The sequence below is a fragment of the Delphinapterus leucas genome, chromosome 7 (genome assembly GCF_059928025.1).
Source record: "Delphinapterus leucas isolate spDelLeu-1000000601 "Yukka" chromosome 7, BTC_Dleu_Yukka2, whole genome shotgun sequence".
Classification (NCBI taxonomy): Eukaryota; Metazoa; Chordata; class Mammalia; order Artiodactyla; family Monodontidae; genus Delphinapterus; species Delphinapterus leucas.
In genome coordinates, this window is record NC_143135.1 from 115,388,949 (window position 1) to 115,409,502 (window position 20,554).

A 20,554-nucleotide genomic window follows, 5' to 3' on the forward strand; every position below is an offset into this window, starting at 1 on the left:
TTCCTCTTCCTGGTGGGAAATGAGCGTTAAATTTGCACGTGCAAACACCTACAGCTAGTCTCTCATTGGTTCTCCCTATTCCTGTTCATCTTGTGCAGAAATTGCAAACTGTGCCAAACAGGAGGTTAAAGGCACTGACTCTCCAAGTGGGGAGAGTGTTAGTAAAGGGTCTGGAATGGTGAACCCGAGTAAAAGGGGACGAAAACTTAGGTGCATTTGAAAACGTTCCCCATTCACACGGTGCACCATACTGTGGGGTTCCCATGCATGTTTTAGCTGAAGGTAAAATCCCTTAAACCTGGAGAGTTGGGACCCATGGAATGGGTACCATGCAGTATGACTTCAAAGGGTCTGCATTTGCTCATCGAACCTCACCAATGCTATCAGCCCGAAGTGCCCAAACTTATGTCTCACTCAGCTCTGGGTGTAGATGTGGTGAATCCAGGTTGCATCACAAGCCCTGAATGAATTATTTAAGAAATGCTCTCTATTTCACTGTCCTTGTGTTTTGATTTTGGAATTCATTTTGATAATGGGATTTATCGGATTTTCTCTGCTGCATTCATGCCGCTGTACACACGCTTCATTCTCTTATGGAGACATATAAATCCATGAGTTTGAAGATTCTTACTAGTCAGGTGTATTCCTAGGCGTTGAATACGGGGTGTTTTGTCCATTTCGTTAAGCAAGGGGTAGGTCTTGACTATAATATATTTGGCTTATGGAAAGGTATCTGTGCTAATTTCTATCTCCGAGTTTATGCAGCGCCCCAACTCACCTTTCCCCTTAAGCAAGCATAAGTTGTTTTTTTAAATTTGAGACCCTGTTCTGCTTTGTAATTCAGTTCATGTGTAGCCAAGTTTACATTCCGTGTATTAGTGATATCTTATGATGTTTCATTTTCTGTGTGACTTATTTCAGTTAGAATAATCGTACCTGAATCCACTCATTATGCCGCGACGGGCCTGATGACATAGAGTTCATTGGTGAGTGATATTCCATTGTACGTACGTACCACAACTTCTTTATCCATTTTTCACGTTCTGGGATATTTAACTTGTACCGTAGACGAGGTTCTTGTAAACAGAGCCGTCCCAAACATTGGGGTGGCTGTGTGTTTTTGATTTTAATTTCCCTAAGCTATAGGACCATAAGTGGAAGTGCCGTAGGATCCACTGCTTTGTTTTTTAGGTGTTCCAGGAAACACCATACACTTCTCCAGAGTGGGTGTTGGCAATTTACAACCCACCCATCAGCATAACAAGGCTCCCTGTTCTCCATGGCCTGTGCTGCGTTTCTGGATTTTACACTTTTTTCAGATGACCCTTTTGACCGGGGGGCAGTGAGACTTCATTGTAGTGCAGATTTCTTTAACATGCTTGCTTGGTTGGCCAAAAACGGCTTATGCGTTTTTTCCTGAATATATTCAGGAAAAAACGCATACGCCCTTTTTGGCCAAGAGCATCATTGTCGACGTTCTGCCTCTTTTCCTATGCTTTAAATGCAATTCCCGTATACACCCTGAAATCGTTTTCCTGCAATTCTGCCCCGCTTACATGTCGTCTTCGCAGCCTTCCTTCAATATATTTTTGGACGATAGCTGTCATTTATAACTGCAGGTTTGTGTGTTACAGTGCCCGTGAGCTCCTTTCTTCAACTCGCTATCTTGTGAGCTGGCCGCAAACACGCTGGATTGATTCAGGCCCTAATCTTGTTCCGGCACGGCATGCTGACCCTTTGGTTAATTCATCATCCTAGTGCGAAATGAGCGTTAAATTTGCCCGTGCAGACTCCTACAGCTAGTCTCTCATTGGTTCTCCCTATACCTGTTTATCTTGCGCAGAAATTGCAAACTGTGCCAAACCAGAAGTTAAAGGCACTGACTCTCCAATTGGGGAGAGTGTTAGTAAAGGGTTTGGAATGGTGAACCCGAGTAAAAGGGGACGAAAACTGGGATGCATTTGAAAACGTTTGCCGGTGACACGGTGCACCATACTGTGGTTTTCACATACATGTTTTAGCTGAAGGAAGAATCCCTTAAACCTGGAGTGTTGGGACCCATGGAATGGGTACCATGCAGTATGACTTCAAAGGGTCTGCATTTGCTCATCGAAACTCAAGAATGCTATGAGCCCGAAGTGCCCAACCTTATGTCTCACTCAGGTCTGGGTGTAGATGTGACAAATATAGGTTGCATCACAAGCCCTGAATGAATTATTTAAGAATTGCTCTCTATTTCACTGTCCTTGTGTTTTGTTTTTGTAATTCATTTTGATAATGGGATTTATCGGATTATCTCTGCTGCATTCATGCCGCTGTACACACGCTTCATTCACTTATGGAGACATATAAATCCATGTGTTTGAAGATTCTCACTAGTCAGGTGTATTCCTAGGCGTTGAATATGGGTTGTTTAGTCCATTTCGTTGAGCAAGGTGTAGGCATTGACTATTACATATTTGGCTTATGGGAATTTATCTGTGCTAATTTCTATCTCTGGTTTGATGCAGCACCCCAACTCACCTTTCCCCTTAAGCAAGCATAAGTTGGTTTTCTAAATTTGAGACCCTGTTCTGTTTTGTAATTCAGTTCATGTGTAGCCAACTTTACATTCCATGTATTAGTGATATCTTATGATGTTTCATTTTCTGTGTGACTTATTTCACTTAGAATCATCGTACCTGAATCCACTCATTATGCCACGACTGGCCTGATGACATAGAGTTCATTCCTGAGTGATATTCCATTGTACGTACGTACCACAGCTTCTTTATCCATTTTTCACATTCTGGGATATTTAAATATTACTGTAGAGGAGGTTCTTGTAAACAGAGCCGTCCGACACTTTGGGGTGGCTGTGCATATTTGATTTTAATTCCCCTAAGCTATAGGACCATAAGTGGAAGTGCCGTAGGCTCCATAGCTTTGTTTTTTCGGTGTTCCGGGAAACACCATACACTTCTCCAGAGTGGCTGTTGGCAATTTACATCCCGCCCATCAGCATAACAAGGCTCCCTGTTCTCCATGGCCTGTGCTGCCTTTCTGGATTTTACACTTTTTTCAGATGGCCCATTTGACCGGGGGGCAGTGAGACTTCATTGTAGTGCAGATTTCTTTAACATGCTTGCTTGGTTGGCCAAAAAGGGCGTATGCGTTTTTTCCTGAATATATTCAGAAAAAAACGCATACGCCCTTTTTGGCCAAGAGCATCATTGTCGACGTTCTGCCTCTTTTCCTATGCCTTAAATGCAATTCCCGTCTACCCCCTGAAATCGTTTTCCTGCAAATCTGTCCCGCTTACAAGTCGTCTTCGCAGCCTTCCTTCAATATATTTTTGGACGATAGCTGTCATTTATAACTCTGCAGGTTTGTGAGTTACAGTGCCCCTGAGCTCCTTTCTTCAACTCGCTATCTTGTGAGCTGGCCGCAAACCCACAGGATTGCTTCAGGCCCTAATCTGGTTTCGGCAGGGCATGCTGAGCCTTTGGTTAATTCCTCTTCCTGGTGGGAAATGAGCGTTAAATTTGCCCGTGCAGACACCTAGAGCTAGTCTCTCATTGGTTCTCCCTATTCCTTTTCATCTTGCGCAGAAATTGCAAACTGTGCCCAACAGGAGGTTAAAGGCACTGACTCTCCAAGTGGGGAGAGTGTTCGTAAAGGGTCTGGAATGGTGAACCCGAGTAAAAGGGGACGAAACCTGAGATGCATTTGAAAACGTTTGCCAGTCACACGGTGCACCATACTGTGGGTTTCCCATGCATGTTTTAGCTGAAGGAAGAATCCCTTAAACTTGGAGAGTTGGGACCCATGGAATGGGTACCATGCTGTATGACTTCAAAGGGTCTGCATTTGCTCATCGAACCTCACCAATGCTATCAGCCCGAAGTGCCCAACCTTATGTCTCACTCAGCTCTGGGTGTAGATGTGGTAAATCCAGGTTGCATCACAAGCCCTGAATGAATTATTTAAGAATTGCTCTCTATTTCACTGTCCTTGGGTTTTGTTTGTGTAATTCATTTTGATAATGGGATTTATCGGATTTTCTCTGCTGCATTCATGCCGCTGTACACACGCTTCATTCTCTTACGGAGACATATAAATCCATGGGTTTGAAGATTCTTACTACTCAGGTGTATTCCTAGGCGTTGAATATGGGGTGTTTCGTCCATTTCGTTGAGCCAGGGGTAGGTCTTGACTATTACATATTTGGCTTATTGAAAGGTATCTGTGCTAATTTCTATCTCTGGTTTTATGCAGCACCCCAACTCACCTTTCCCCTTAAGCAAGCATAAGTTGGTTTTCTAAATTTGAGACCCTGTTCTGTTTTGTAATTCAGTTCATGTGTAGCCAAGTTTAGATTCCGTGTAGTAGTGATATCTTATGATGTTTCATTTTCTGTGTGACTTATTTCACTTAGAATCATCGTACCTGAATCCACTCATTATGCCCGACGGGCCTGATGACATAGATTTCATTGCTGAGTGATATTCCATTGTATGTACGTACCACAACTTCTTTATCCATTTTTCACATTCTGGGAAATTTAACTTGTACCGTAGACGAGGTTCTTGTAAACAGAGCCGTCCGACACTTTGGGGTGGCTGTGTGTTTTTGATTTTAATTTCCCTAATCTATAGGACCATAAGTGGAAGTGCCGTAGGCTCCGTAGCTTTGTTTTTTCGGTGTTCCGGGAAACACCATACACTTCTCCAGAGTGGCTGTTGGCAATTTACATCCCGCCCATCAGCATAACAAGGCTCCCTGTTCTCCATGGCCTGTGCTGCCTTTCTGGATTTTACACTTTTTTCAGATGGCCCTTTTGACCGGGGGACAGTGAGACTTCATTGTAGTGCAGATTTCTTTAACATGCTTGCTTGGTTGGCCAAAAAGGGCGTATGCGTTTTTTCCTGAATATATTCAGGAAAAAACGCATACGACCTTTTTGGCCAAGAGCATCATTGTCGACGTTCTGCCTCTTTTCCTATGCTTTAAATGCAATTCCCGTTTACCCCCTGAAATTGTTTTCCTGCAATTCTGCCCCACTTACAAGTCGTCTTCGCAGCCTTCCTTCAATATATTTTTGGACGATACCTGTCATTTATAACTCTGCAGGTTTGTGAGTTACAGTGCCCCTGAGCTCATTTCTTCAACTCGCTATCTTGTGAGCTGGCCGCAAACCCACAGGATTGCCTCATGCCCTAATCTGGTTCCGGCACGGCATGATGAGCCTTTGGTTAATTCCTCTTCCTGGTGGGAAATGAGCGTTAAATTTGCCCGTGCAGACACCTAGAGCTAGTCTCTCATTGGTTCTCCCTATTCCTTTTCATCTTGCGCAGAAATTGCAAACTGTGCCCAACAGGAGGTTACAGGCACTGACTCTCCAAGTGGGGAGAGTGTTCGTAAAGGGTCTGGAATGGTGAACCCGAGTAAAAGGGGACGAAAACTGAGATGCATTTGAAAACGTTTGCCAGTCACACGGTGCACCATACTGTGGGTTTCCCATGCATGTTTTAGCTGAAGGAAGAATCCCTTAAACTTGGAGAGTTGGGACCCATGGAATGGGTACCATGCTGTATGACTTCAAAGGGTCTGCATTTGCTCATCGAACCTCACCAATGCTATCAGCCCGAAGTGCCCAACCTTATGTCTCACTCAGCTCTGGGTGTAGATGTGGTAAATCCAGGTTGCATCACAAGCCCTGAATGAATTATTTAAGAATTGCTCTCTATTTCACTGTCCTTGGGTTTTGTTTGTGTAATTCATTTTGATAATGGGATTTATCGGATTTTCTCTGCTGCATTCATGCCGCTGTACACACGCTTCATTCTCTTACAGAGACATATAAATCCATGGGTTTGAAGATTCTTACTAGTCAGGTGTATTCCTAGGCGTTGAATATGGGGTGTTTAGTCCATTTCGTTGAGCAAGGGGTAGGTCTTGACTATTACATATTTGGCTTATGGAAAGGTATCTGTGCTAATTTCTATCTCTGGTTTTATGCAGCACCCCAACTCACCTTTCCCCTTAAGCAAGCATAAGTTGGTTTTCTAAATTTGAGACCCTGTTCTGTTTTGTAATTCAGTTCATGTGTAGCCAAGTTTACATTCCGTGTAGTAGTGATATCTTATGATGTTTCATTTTCTGTGTGACTTATTTCACTTAGAATCATCGTACCTGAATCCACTCATTATGCCGCGACGGGCCTGATGACATAGATTTCATTGGAGATTGATATTCCATTGTACATACGTACCACCACTTCTTTATCCATTTTTTGCTTTCTGCGATATTTAACTTGTACCGTAGACGAGATTCTTGTAAACAGAGCCGTCTGAAACATTGGGGTGGCTGTGTGTTTCTGATTTTAATTTCCCTAAGCTATAGGACCATAAGTGGTAGTGCTGTAGGCTCCATTGCTTTGTTTTTTAGGTGTTTGAGGACACACCATACACTTCTCCAGAGTCGCTCTTGGCAATTTACATCCCGCCCATCAGCATAACAAGGCTCCCTATTCTCCATGGCCTGTGCTTCCTTTCTGAATTTTACACTTTTTTCAGATGGCCCTTTTGACCGGGGGGCAGTGAGACTTCACTGTAGTGCAGATTTCTTTAACATGCTTGCTTGGTTGGCCAAAAAGGGCATATGCGTTTTTTCCTGAATATATTCAGGAAAATACGTATACCCCCTTTTTGGCCAAGTGCATCACTGACGACGTTCTGCCTCTTTTCGTATGCTTTAAATGCAATTCCGGTCTACCCCCTGAAATCGTTTTCCTGCAATTCTGCCCCGCTTTCAAGTCCTCTTCGCAGCCTTCCTTCAATATATTTTTGGACGATAGCTGTCATTCATAACTCTGCAGGTTTGTGAATTACAGTGCCCCTGAGCTCCTTTCTTCAAATCGCTTTCTTGTGAGCTGGCCACAAACCCGGAGGATTGCTTCAGGCCCTAATCTGATTCCGGAACGGCATGCTGAGCCTTTGGTTAATTCCTCTTCCTGTTTGGAAATGAGCGTTAAATTTGCCCCTGCAGACACCTACAGCTAGTCTCTCATTGGTTCTCCCTATTCCTGTACATCTTGCGCAGAAATTGCAAACTGTGCCAAACAGGAGGTTAAAGGCACTGACTCTCCAAGTGTGGAGAGTGTTAGTAAAGGGTCTGGAATGGTGAACCCGAGTAAAAGGGGACGAAAACTGAGATTCATTTGAAAACGTTTTCCGGTCACACGGTGCACCATACTGTGGGTTTCCCATGCATGTTTTAGCTGAAGGAAGAATCCCTTAAACCTGGAGAGTTGGGACCCATGGAATGGGTACTATGCAGTATGACTACAAATGGTCTGCATTTGCTCATCGAACCTCATCCATGCTGTCAGCCCGAAGTGTCCAACCTTATGTCTCACTCAGCTCTGGGTGTAGATGAGGTAAATCCAGGTTGCATCAAAAGCCCTGAATGAATTATTTAACAATTGCTCTCTATTTCACTGTCATTTTTTTTGTTTTTGAAATTTATTTTGATAATGGGATTTAGCTGATTTTCACTGCTGCGTTTTTGTCACTGTACACACGCTTGATTCTCTTATGGAGACATATAAATCCATAGGTATTAAGACTCTTACTCATCCTGTATATTCCTAGGCACTGAATATGGGGTGTTGAGTCCATTTCGTTGACCAGGAAGTAGGTTTTTTCTATTACATATTTGGCTTATGGAACGGTATCTGTGCTAATTTCAATCTCTGGTTTTATGCAGCACCCCAACTCTCCTTGATCCTTAAGCAAGCATAAGTTGGTTTTCTAAATTTGAGACCCCGTTCTCTTTTGTAATTCAGTTCATTTGTAGCCACGTTTACATTCCATGTATTAGTAATATCGTATGTCTTTGTCTTTTTGAATTATGTGACTTCAAATGATCATACGTAACTCCTCTGGGGTTGTTACAACTGGCCATGTTTCATTGATTTTCAGGCTGAGTAATATTCCACTCTACATAAGTGCCACACCTCTGTCCATTTTTTCCCTCCAGTGACATATAAATTATATCCTAATCGAGGATATATTAAACAGAGAGGCGGTAAACATTGGGGTGCCTGTGTCCTCTCGATTTTTCTTTTTCCCAAGATATACGTCCATGAGTGCAAGTGCCCTGTGCTCTGTAGCTCATTTTTTAGATGCTTTAGTAATCACAATACACTTTTCCAGAGTGACCGTTGGCAATATACATTTCCACTATAAGCCTCACAGGGCTCCCTTTTCTCCTTGCCCTGTCCTGCATTTCTGGTGTTTACACTTTATGAGGAAGGCTCTTCTGACTGATGCGAAGTGATATGTTTTGTAGTATTGATTTCCAGTGCCCACCTGTTTGGTTGGCTAAAAAAGTGTATGCCCTTTTCTTGAATATATACAGAAAAAGATGCATACACCCTTTTTGGCCAACTGCAATGTTGGCAATGTTCAGCCCCTTTTCTTGTGCTTAATGGCGAGTCCTTTCTACCTCATCCAATCCCTTTCCTGCCATTCTCCGTTGCTTACAAGTCCTTTTCTCTGACTTTCCTCAAGACATTTTTCAGTGATAGATATTTTCAACTCTGCAGTTTCGTGAATTTTAGTGTCCCTGAGTTCCATTTTTCAACTTGTGTTTATGGGAACTGGCCACAAAGCAGCGGGATTTCCTCAAGCCCTATTCTGTTTCCATGGGCAACCCTAGCCTTTGGTCAATTCGTCTTCCTGATTGGAAATTAGAGTGACATATGTCTGTCCGAAAACCTAGGACTTGTCTCTCATTGTTCCTCCTCCTTCTGCTTCATCCTTGGACAAATTCCAAACTGTGTGCAACAGGATGTTGACAGTGCTGACATCTCCAAGTGGGGAGACTGTTAGTAAAGACGCCGGAGTGGTGAACCCGAGCACCAGGAGATGAGGAGATGAGATGCCTTTTCCAAACTCTTCCCGATCAGACGATATACCATCCTCTGGGTGTGACAGGCATGTTTTAGCTGTAGGAAGTGTCCCGTTCATGTGAGGAGAACACCAGGGATTTTTCAAAATCAGTGTCTCTCCGCTACCCAAACTGGGGAATTTTTTAAGCTACGGCTACACATATGTTCATTAAGGGCCTTGGGAAGTAGGCAGAGTCCAAACTTTAGATGATTGAAGTCTTCAGGGTCAGAAGCACTGACCACCGGCTTCCCTTAGGTTCCATTTTAACTGTCATTGATAGATGATGTCAATAAAAATATCTATTCTTTTTCAGATTATTTCCCCTTATAGGTTATTGCAAAATATTGAGTGTAGTTCCCTGTGCTATAGAGTAGTTCCTTGTTGACGATCTATTTTATACATAGCAGTGTGTATGTGTTAATCCCAAACTGTTAATTTATCCCTCCTCCCACCTTTCCACTTTGGTAATAATAAATTATAAGATTTTATACTTCTCAGAAATGGGGGAGCTGAATGAGAGGTATCATTTTCAATGGAAAAGCATTTAAAACAAGATTGAAGATTTAACCAAGATTATTAGATGTACATCCTTGGAAAGAAATCACTTCGCTTCTCTAATATTGACCTGACAAATAAGACAAACCTTTTCACTGAACTTGCTTATAATAAAGTGATGGAAATATCAAATGGAAGTGTTAGAAACATCTTATTTTACCCGAGCCTTATACACTGTTCTATGTTAATTATAGTTTGGCTCACACATCTGTTCATTGAAGTTACAACGTTCTCAATTTCTGTTACTGATCCTCCAGAGTGGACCCCAACAAGTGTCCCCATGCCCAGTGTCATTGGAGCCAAAAGATCGAGACTGAGTTTGGTTCAGAAGCAAAGGAAACTTTATATTTTGATCAGAGAATGGAGAGGTGAGAGCATGTGCTACCCCGTGGGCTGTGGGCTGGGCTGCTGTGTAGAGATCCTGTCAGATTCAGTGGGAGGGAGGGGGCAGAGCTCTCGAGGGCCCTGTTGGCTGCAGCTCAGGCTCTATATCGCGAAGTCTGCACTGGGCCCCAGGACCTGATGTGTCGACCCAGCCATTCTGTACTAGGAAATCTGGTCTGAAGTGCCGGGTGTGGAACCTCTGTATGCGGGACCCTAGGAGCACATGAAATTAGACAAAGCACAAAGGATAAAAAAGGTTAGACTTTATTTTATTGCCCAGATTCTATTTTTATCTCCCAGGGATTTTTAATGGGCTTTGCCTGGGACAAACCCCTCTTCTGCCTTTTGTCCTCTTCCTCATTCTTGGAGTGCTGAGGGTGCAGACCCTTCTTCTGTAACGGCTGAGTGCTGAGTTAGGAGCCCTTATACCCGTGGGCGAGGGTCAGAACTTCTCCCCAGCAGCCTCTAGGTGACGTTGATTGTCCCCAGGCCTCCAGCCTCCCTGTTCATCTGCCTGAGCATGAGCATTGGAAGTGTTATAGATTCTAATGACCTTTAAGGGTCCGGGAAGGAAATGTGCAGTGACGCTGTGAGGTCCACTTTCACCCCGCCACACATTTGTTCAGACACTTTAGGCTGACCGTTTCTGCCAGCCTAGATGCTCTGACTAGTAGTCTGCACTTTCTTCAATTAGGCCTCTGAATTAACGTAAAAACAGCACCAGGTGTCAGGACCCTGCCTGCTCAACTCCCGGACAGTCCAGGGTCAGTTGTGATGAAGGACCATGATGGCCACTGAGTCAACAGCCTTTTGAAGTAAACAGGAGTCCAGCCGGTCTTACTGGTCACCATCATCACGGTGTCTGTAGGCTTTTCTATGGTGACAGCGTGATATACGGTTCCCCTGCCAAGATTATTACCTCCCCTCTGGGTGCAGTAAGTCCTGCAAGCAGTAGTCTACTCTTTTGTGACACACTCTTGTTGTTTTATGAGAGAAACTCCAGGTCAAGTGATGGTCACATGTGTCGTCATGGTGCCCCGTTGCCCCCGGATATCTCTCTGGATGTTGGAGTAGGAGGGCTTCCTCACTGGAGGTCAGTGTGCCCACGGAGCAAACCCTGCAACTTCAGGGCATGGTTGGGGGTTAGGAACACCACGTGGGGTCCTTTTCCCTTAGGAGGGAGGTGGCCTTTTGAGCTGCTGATTTCCAGGTTTTTAGATACCGCCAGTATGTTGGCCAGATGTTGCAGTGGGCCAAGCCCCTTGGTGACTATAGTTTATCCTACCTGGATGGCATTCTTGCATTGTTCCATTTCAAGTGGTCCCAGGTTTTGCACTAATACTCCAATGGCAATTCACCTTTCACCAGGAATGTAAAGGTCAAAGGGTTTAGCTAAATTAGGGAGTTCCAGGGCAAGGGTCTGAATTGACTGCTCTTTCCATTCTTGAAAGGCCACTTCTGGATTCTATTCAAAAGGATCATCATCTTTTCCTTTCAGTGTTTCATATAGAGGCCCAGCTAGTAGACTGTAGTTAGGGATCCAGAAGCAGCAAACTCTGGCCTCCCCAGGAACCCCTAAGCTGTCTTCTAGTTTTAGAAAGGGGTAAGGCTGTAAATTGTTTCTTCCCTTTCCTGGGATGAGCTTCTCCGACCTTCTGTGAGAATGAAGCCCAGGCAGGTCACCGTAGTCTGTGATATTTGAGCTTTTTCTTGGACAACTTCTATCCTTTATTGGCTTGGTAGTTCAGAGGCCTCCTTAGTAGGGCTGGTGATCAGAATGTCGTCAGCATATTGAAGGAGTGTTTCCTTTTCCAGAGGTAGAACTTTTACGTCTTTAGCTAAGCTTTCCCCAAAGATGGTGTGGGAATTTTTGAACACTTGGGGCAAGACGGCCTGGATGTATTGTTTTAGTTGTATGTTGAGTCCTGCCACTTACAAGCCAAAATTTCTTGTGACTCTGGGACTAATGGCATACAAAAGAAGGCATCATTGAAGACTAATACAGAATACCGTCTCCTGGTGGTTGGTAGAATGACCAGCAGGGTGTAGGAATTAGGAACTACTGGAGGTATATACTCGGTGGCTTCACTGACGATCCTGACATCTTTACCAGGCCCCTGGCAGCCCATGGGGCTCTCGTGGTCAGGCCAATCTCAGGATATGGAGCTCACCTGGGCAGGTACCCCACCTCCACACCAGCCCATGGGGCTCTCATGGTCAGGCCCATCCCAGGATATGGGGTTCCCTGGGCAGGTCCCCTGCAGCCCATGGGGCTCTCGTGGTCAGCTCTCTCCCAGGATACAGAGCTACACTTGCAGGTACTGTGGCAGGGCAGGGCACACAGGAACCGTGCACATTGCCCTCATTGCAGAGCACTCTCAGCTCACCTGTCACTCAGATCTGACACAGAGCACCTCAGAGCAGGACTTGAACTAACAAATAGCAACTCCGACAGGTCTGTGACCCTGGGCATCACTCTGTACGGCCTGCCACCACCTGGTCTTCCAGAGACTTCCACTGCACCCGGGGCACCAGGCCTCTGTCTCCACCCACCACCCACCACCCACCCCTCCTCTCCCTGACTCCTGGGGTCCTCTTATTAGGCCAGGGTTTTCTTGAAGCTGTCTCCCACTCATGGGCCAGATAAAATGATTAGAATACAAGCCAGAGCTGCAGCCCATTGTCTATCCTGACTCTCAAGAGCCCACACCTGTTCCTTGGACCTGGCCGATTCAGCAAGTTCCATTTTCTGCAACTGTGAGACCCTGAGGGGTGATGATTGGCTGACCTGGGCAGCCTGACCATGCCGGCCAGCCCTCCCCAGGTGTGCCTGTTTTGAGATCAATATAAACACCGCTCCAGGCAGCAAGAACCCCTGCAGCTGTGCCTGACGCCATTTTCTCTGCCCTGTCAGCAGTCTCGGGGCTGGGCTGGTGGGAGGGAGTGACAGGTCACGGCGTTGTGGGTGGCCCAGTGTGAGTGGGGCTCTGCTGGACTTTCTGCAGCAGTTGTCAAGATGCCACCTGCTAAAGAAGAGGATGTGTCACCCATACCTGGCGCTGGAATTTCTCCCTGGGCAGACGTGAGGAAGGAAGAAATCAGTGGGGGCCGGGACAGGAGGGGTATCTCAGGCAGGGAAATGGAAAGCTTCCAGAAGAGCACCCAGGGCCAGGACCATCCTGGCTGGCCTGCAGGCACCAAGTTGGCTGGCATGCAATCACTCGTGTGGCTCCATTGCCCTTCCTCTAGGCTTTCAAGTCCTTGAACATATTCAGGTGTTTTATCTGGGAAGGGTGGGAACATTTCAGCAGCAGCTGGCCTGGGGCTCGGACCACGTTTACTCACAGATGCCTCAGCACGGTCCCCCAGCTTTGCAATGAGGACGCTTGTTGCGTGGGGCCTGCTGGCTGTATGGGAGATGATTCCCCACCACTGACCAACTTCAGAATTGTTTACAACTGGAGCAAGTGTCCTGATACGGTTTTCCTCTGTGTAACTTGTGGATTCTGTTTGTTTTTTCTATTTTTCGTTTTTGGTTCAAGGTAGATTTCATTCCTCTTTTTTGCATTTACAAATATAAGCATAGAAATAATTTATTCATATAAATACATGTATGTGGAGGGAAGAATATTTTTTCTGTTTTACTTTTTAATTTTATTTTTTTTAATTTTTAATCTTATTTTTTATACAGCAGGTTCTTATTGGTTATCTATTTTATACATATAAATGTATACATGTCAATCCCAATCTCTCAACTCTTCACACCACCATCCCCCCAACAGCTTTCTGCCCTTGGTGCAGATTTCCTTTACAGGCTTGCTTGGTTGGCCATCAAGGGTGTATGCGTTTTTTCCTGAATATATTCAGGAAAAAATGCATACGCCCTTTTTGGCAAAGTGCATCATTGTCGACATTCTGCCTCATTTCCTATGCTTTAAGTGCAATTCCAGTCTACCCCCTGAAATAGTTTTCCTCAAATGCTGCCCCCCTTTCCAGTCCTCTTCGCAGACTTACTTCAATATATTTTTGGACGATAGCTGTCATTCATAACTCTGCAGGTTTGTGAATTAGAGTGCCCCTGAGCTCCTTTCTTCAACTCGCTTTCTTGTGAGCTGGCCGAAAACCGCAGGAATGCTTCAGGCGCTAATCTGTTTCTGGCAGGGCACGCTGACCCTTTGGTTAATTCCTCTTCCTGGTGGGAAATGGTCGTTACACTTGCCCGTGCAGGCACCTACAGCTAGTCTCTCATTGGTTCTCCCTATTCCTGTTCATCTTGCTCAGAAATTGCAAACTGTGCTGAACAGGATGTTAAAGGCATTGACTCTCCAAGTGGGGAGAGTGTTAGTAAAGCGTCTGGAATGGTGAACCCGAGTACCAGGGCACAAAAACTGAGATGCATTTGAAAACGTTTCGCAATCACATGGTGGAATATACTCTGCGTTTCTCATGCATGTTTTAGCTGAAGGAAGAATCCCTTAAACCTGGAGAGTTGGGACCCATGGAATGGGTACCATGCAGTATGCCTTCAAACGGTCTGCATTTGCTCACCGAGCCTCACCAATGGTATCAGCGCGAAGGGTCCAGCCTTATGTCTCACCCAGCTCTGGGTGTAGATGTGGTAAATCCAGGTTGCATCACAAGCCCTGAATGAATTATTTAAGAATTGCTCTCTATTTCACTGTCATTGTGTTTTGTTTTTGAAATTTTTTTTGATAAAGGAAGTTATCCGATTTTCACTGCTGCGTTTAGGCCACTGTACACACGCTTGATTCTCTTACGGAGACATATAAATCCATGGGTTTTAAGATTCTTATTGTCAGGTATATTCCGAAGCGTTGAATATGGGGTGTTGAGTTCATTTCGTTGAGCAAGGAGTAGGTCTTGTCTATTATATATTTGGCTTATGGAAAGATATCTGTGCTAATTTCAATCTCTGGTTTTATGCAGCACGCCAACTCACCTTTCCCCATAAGCAAGCGTAAGTTCGTTTTCTAAATTTGAGACTGTGTTCTGTTTTGTAGATCAGTTCATGTGTAGCCAAGTTTACATTCCATGTATTAGTGATAACTTATGATGTTTCTTTTTCTGTGTGACTTATTTCACGTAAAATCATCATACCTGAATCCATTCATTATGCCACTACTGGCCTGATGACATAGATATCATTGCTGAGTGATATTCCATTGTACATACGTACCACATCTTCTTTATCCATATTTCGATTTCTGGGATATTTAACTTGTATCGTAGACGAGGTTCTTGTAAACAGAGCCGTCCCAAACTTTGGGGTGGCTCTGTGTTTTTCATTTTAATGTCCCTAAGCTATAGGACCATAAGTGGAAGTGCCATAGGCTGTGTTGCTTTGTTTCCTACGTGTTTCTGGAAACACCATACATTTCTCCAGAGTGGCTGTTGGTGGTTCACATCCCGCCCATCAGCATAACAAGGCTACATGTTCCCCATGGCCTGTCCTGCCTTTCTGGATTTTACACTTTTTTCAGATGGCCCTTTTGACCGGGGGGCAGTGAGGCTTCATTGTAGTGCAGATTTCCTTTACACGCTTGCTTGGTTGGCCAAAAAGGGCGTATGCGTTTTTTCCTGAATATATATATGGGGAGAGTGTTATTGACGGGTCTGGAATATTGAACCCTAGTACCAGGGGAAAAAAACTGAGATGCATTTGAAAACGAATCCAAATCACAAGGTGGACCATACTCTGGGTTTCCCATGCATGTTTTAGCTGAAGGAAGAATCCCTTAAACCTGGAGAGTTGGGACCCATGGAATGGGTACCATGCAGTATGACTTCAAATGTTCTGCATTTGCTCACCGAACCTCACCAATGCTATCAGCCCGAAGTGTCCAGCCTTATGTCTCACCCAGCTCTGGTTGAAGATGTGCTAAATCCAGGTTGTATCACAAGCCCTGAATGAATTATTTAAGAATTGCCCTCTATTTCAGTGTCATTGTGTTTTGTTTTTGAAATTTATTTTGATAATGGGATTTATCGGATTTTCACTGATGCGTTTAGGCCGCTGTACACACGCTTGATTCTCTTACGGAGACATATAAATCCATGGGTTTTAAGATCCTTACTAGTCAGGTATATTCCTAGGCGTTGAATATGGGGTGTTGACTCCATTTCGTTGAGCAAGGAGTAGGTCTTTTCTATTACATATTTGGTTTATGGAACAGTTTCTGTGCTAATATCAATCTCTGGTTTTATGCAGCACCCCAACTCACCTTTCCCCATAAGCAACCATCAGTTGGTTTTCTAACTTGGAGACCCTCTTCTGTTTTGTAATTCAGCTCATGTGCAGCCAAGTTTCATTCCATGTATTAGTGATATCTTATGATGTTCCTTTTTCTGTGTGACTTATTTCACGTAGAATCATTGTACCTGAAACCACTCATTATGCCGCTAAGGGCCAGATGACATAGATTTCATTGCTGAGTGATTTTCCATTGTACGTATGTACCACAACTTCTTTATCCATTTTCGCTTTCTGGGATATTTAACTTGTACCGTAGACGAGGTTCTTGTAAACAGAGCCGACCCAAACTTTGGGGTGGCTGTGTGTTTTTGATTTTAACTTCCCTAAGCTATAGGACCATAAGTGGAAGTGCCGTAGGTTGTGTTGCTTTGTTTCCTACGTGTTTCAGGAAACACCATACACTTCTCCAGAGTGGCTGTTGGCAGTTCACATCCCGCCCATCAGCATAACAAGGCTCCCTGTTCTCCATGGCCTGTGCTGCCTTTCTGGATTTTACAGTTTTTTCAGATGGCCCTTTTGACCGGGGGGCAGTGAGACTACATTGTAGTGCAGATTTCTTTAACATGCTTGCTTGGTTGGCCAAAAAGGGCGTATGCGTTTTTTCCTCAGGAAAAAACGCATACGCCCTTTTTGGCCAAGTGCATCATTGTCGACGTTCTGCCTCTTTTCCTATGCTTTAAATGCAATTCCAGTCTACCACCTGAAATCGTTTTCCTGCAATTCTGCCCCGCTTTCAAGTCCTCTTCGCAGCCTTCCTTCAATATATTTTTGGACGATAGCTGTCATTTATAACTCTGCAGGTTTGTGAATTACAGTGCCCCTGAGCTCCTTTCTTAAAATCGCTTTCTTGTGAGCTGGCCGCAAACCCGCAGGATTGCTTCAGGCCCTAATCTGGTTCCGGGACGGCATGCTGAGCCTTTGGTTAATTCCTCTTTCTGCTGGGAAATGAGCGTTAAATTTGCCCGTGCAGACACCTACAGCTAGTCTCTCATTGGTTCTCCCTATTCCTGTTCATCTTGCGCAGAAATTGCAAACTGTGCCAAACAGCAGGTTAAAGGCACTGACTCTCCAAGTGGGGAGAGTGTTAGTAAAGGGTCTGGGATTGTGAACCCGAGTAAAAGGGGACGAAAACTGAGATGCCTTTGAAAACGTTTCCTGGTCACATGGTGCACCATACTGTGGGTTTCCCATGCATGCTTTAGCTGAAGGAAGAATCGCTTAAACCTGGAGAGTTGGGACCCATGGAATGGGTACCATGCAGTATGACTTCAAATGGTGTGCATTGGCTCATCGAACCTCACCAATGCTATCAGCCCGAAGTGTCCAACTTTATGTCTCACTCAGCTCTGGGTTTAGATGAGGTAAATCCAGGTTGCATCACAAGTCCTGAATGAATTATTTAAGAATTGCTCTCTATTTCACTGTCATTGTGTTTTGTTTTTGTAATTCATTTTGATAATGGGATTTATCGGATTTTCTCTGCTGCCTTCATGCAGCTGTACACACGTTTGATTCTCTTATGGAGACATATAAATCCATGGGTTTGAAGATTCTTACTAGTCAGGTGTATTCCTAGGCGTTGAATATAGGGTGTTTAGCCCATTTCGTTGAGCAAGGTGTAGGTCTTGACTATTACATATTTGACGTATGGAATGGTATCTGTGCTAATTTCTATCTCTGGTTTTATGCAGCACCCCAACTCACCTTTCCCCTTAAGCAAACATAAGTTGGTTTTCTAAATTTGAGACCCTGTTCTGTTTTGTAATTCAGTTATTGTGTAGCCAAGATTACATTCGGTGTATTAGAGATATCTTATGATGTTTCATTTTCTGTGTGACTTATTTCTCTTAGAATCATCGTACCTGAATCCACTCATTATGCCACGACGGGCCAGGTGACATAGATTTCATTGGTGAGTGATATTCCTTTGTACATACGTACCAAAACTTCTTTATCGATTTTTCGCTTTCTGGGATATTTAACTTGTACCGTAGACGGGGTTTTGTAAACAGAGCCGTCTGAAACTTTGAGGTGGCTGTGTGTTTTTGATTTCAATTTCCCTAAGCTATAGGACCATAAGTGGAAGTGCCGTAGGCTCCGTCGCTTTGTTTTTTCGGTGTTTCAGGAAACACCATACACTTCTCCAGAGTGGCTGTTGGCAATTTACATCCCACCCATCAGCATAACAAGGCTCCCTGTTCTCCATGGCCTGTGCTACATTTCTGGATTTTACACTTTTTTCAGATGGCCCTTTAGACCGGGGGGCAGTGAGACTTCATTGTAGTGCAGATTTCTTTAACATGCTTGCTTGGTTGGCCAAAAAGGGCGTATGCGTTTTTTCCTGAATATATTCAGGAAAAAACGCATACGCCCTTTTTGGCCAAGAGCATCATTGTCGACGTTCTGCCTCTTTTCCTATGCTTTAAATGCAATTCCAGTCTACCCTCTGAAATCGTTTTCCTGCAATTCTGCCCCGCTTTCAAGTCCTCTTCGCAGGCTACCTTCAATATATTTTTGGACGATAGCTGTCATTTATAACTCTGCAGGTTTGTGAATTAGAGTGCCCCGGAGCTCCTTTCTTCAAATCGCTTTCTTGTGAGCTGTCCGCAAACTCGCAGGGTTGCTTCAGGCCCTAATCTGGTTCCGGCACGGCATGCTGAGCCTTTGGTTAATTCCTCTTCCTGCTGGGAAATGAGCGTAAAATTTGCCCGTGCAGACACCTACAGCTAGTCTCTCATTGGTTCTCCCTATTCCTGTTCATCGTGTGCAGAAATTGCAAACTGTGCCAAACAGCAGGTTAAAGGCACTGACTCTCCAAGTGGGGAGAGTGTTAGTAAAATGTCTGGAATTGTGAACCCGAGTTAAAGGGGACGAAAACTGAGATGCATTTGAAAACGTTTCCCGGTCACACGGTGCACCATACTGTGGGTTTCCCATGCATGTTTTAGCTGAAGGAAGAATCCCTTAAACCTGGAGAGTTGGGACCCATGGAATGGGTACCATGCAGTATGACTTCAAATGGTCTGCATTTGCTCATCGAACCTCACCAATGCTATCAGCCCGAAGTGTCCAACTTTATGTCTCACTCAGCTCTGGGTGTAGATGAGGTAAATCCAGGTTGCATCACAAGCCCTGAATGAATTATTTAAGAATTGCTCTCTATTTCACTGTCATTGTGTTTTGTTTTTGTAATTCATTTTGATAATAGGATTTATCGGATTTTCTCTGCTGCCTTCATGCAGCTGTACACACGCTTCATTCTCTTATGGAGACATATAAATCCATGGGTTTGAAGATTCTTACTAGTCAGGTGTATTCCTAGGCATTGAATATGGGGTGTTTAGTCCATTTCGTTGAGCAAGGGATAGGTCTTGAGTATTACATATTTGGCTTATGGAAAGGTATCTGTGCTAATTTCTATCTCTGGTTTTATGCAGCACCCCAACTCACCTTTCCCCTTAAGCAAGCATAAGTTGGTTTTCTAAATTTGAGACCCTGTTCTGTTTTGTAATTCAGTTCATGTGTAGCCAAGTTTACATTCCATGTATTAGTGATATCTTATGATGTTTCATTTTCTGTGTGACTTATTTCACTTAGAATCATCGTACCTGAATCCACTCATTATGCCGTGACAGGCCTGATGACATAGATTTCATTGCTGAGTGATATTCCATTGTACATACGTACCACAACTTCTTTTTCCATTTTTCACATTCTGGGATATTTAACTGGTACCGTAGACGAGGTTCTTGTAAACAGAGCCGCCCGAGACTTTTGGGTGGCTGTGTGTTTTTGATTTTAATTTTCCTAAGCTATAGGACCATAAGGGGAATTGCCGTAGGCTCCGTTGCTTTGTTTTTTAGATGTTCCGGGAAACACCATACATTTTTCCAGACTGGCTGTTGGCAATTTACATCCCGCCCATCAGCATAACAAGGCTCCCTGTTCTCCATGGCCTGTGCTGCCTTTCTGGATTTTACACTTTTTTCAGATGGCCCTTTTGACCGGGGGGCAGTGAGACTTCATTGTAGTGCAGATTTCTTTAACATGCTTGCTTGGTTGGCCAAAAAGTGCATATGCGTTTTTTCCTGAATATATTCAGGAAAAAACGCATACGCCCTTTTTGGCCAAGTGCATCATTGTCGACGTTCTGCCTCTTTTCCTATGCCTTAAATGCAATTCCCGTCTACCCCCTGAAATCGTTTTCCTGCAAATCTGTCCCGCTTACAAGTCGTCTTCGCAGCCTTCCTTCAATATATTTTTGGACGATAGCTGTCATTTATAACTCTGCAGGTTTGTGAGTTACAGTGCCCCTGAGCTCCTTTCTTCAACTCGCTATCTTGTGAGCTGGCCGCAAACCCACAGGATTGCCTCAGGCCCTAATCTGGTTCCGGCACGGCATGCT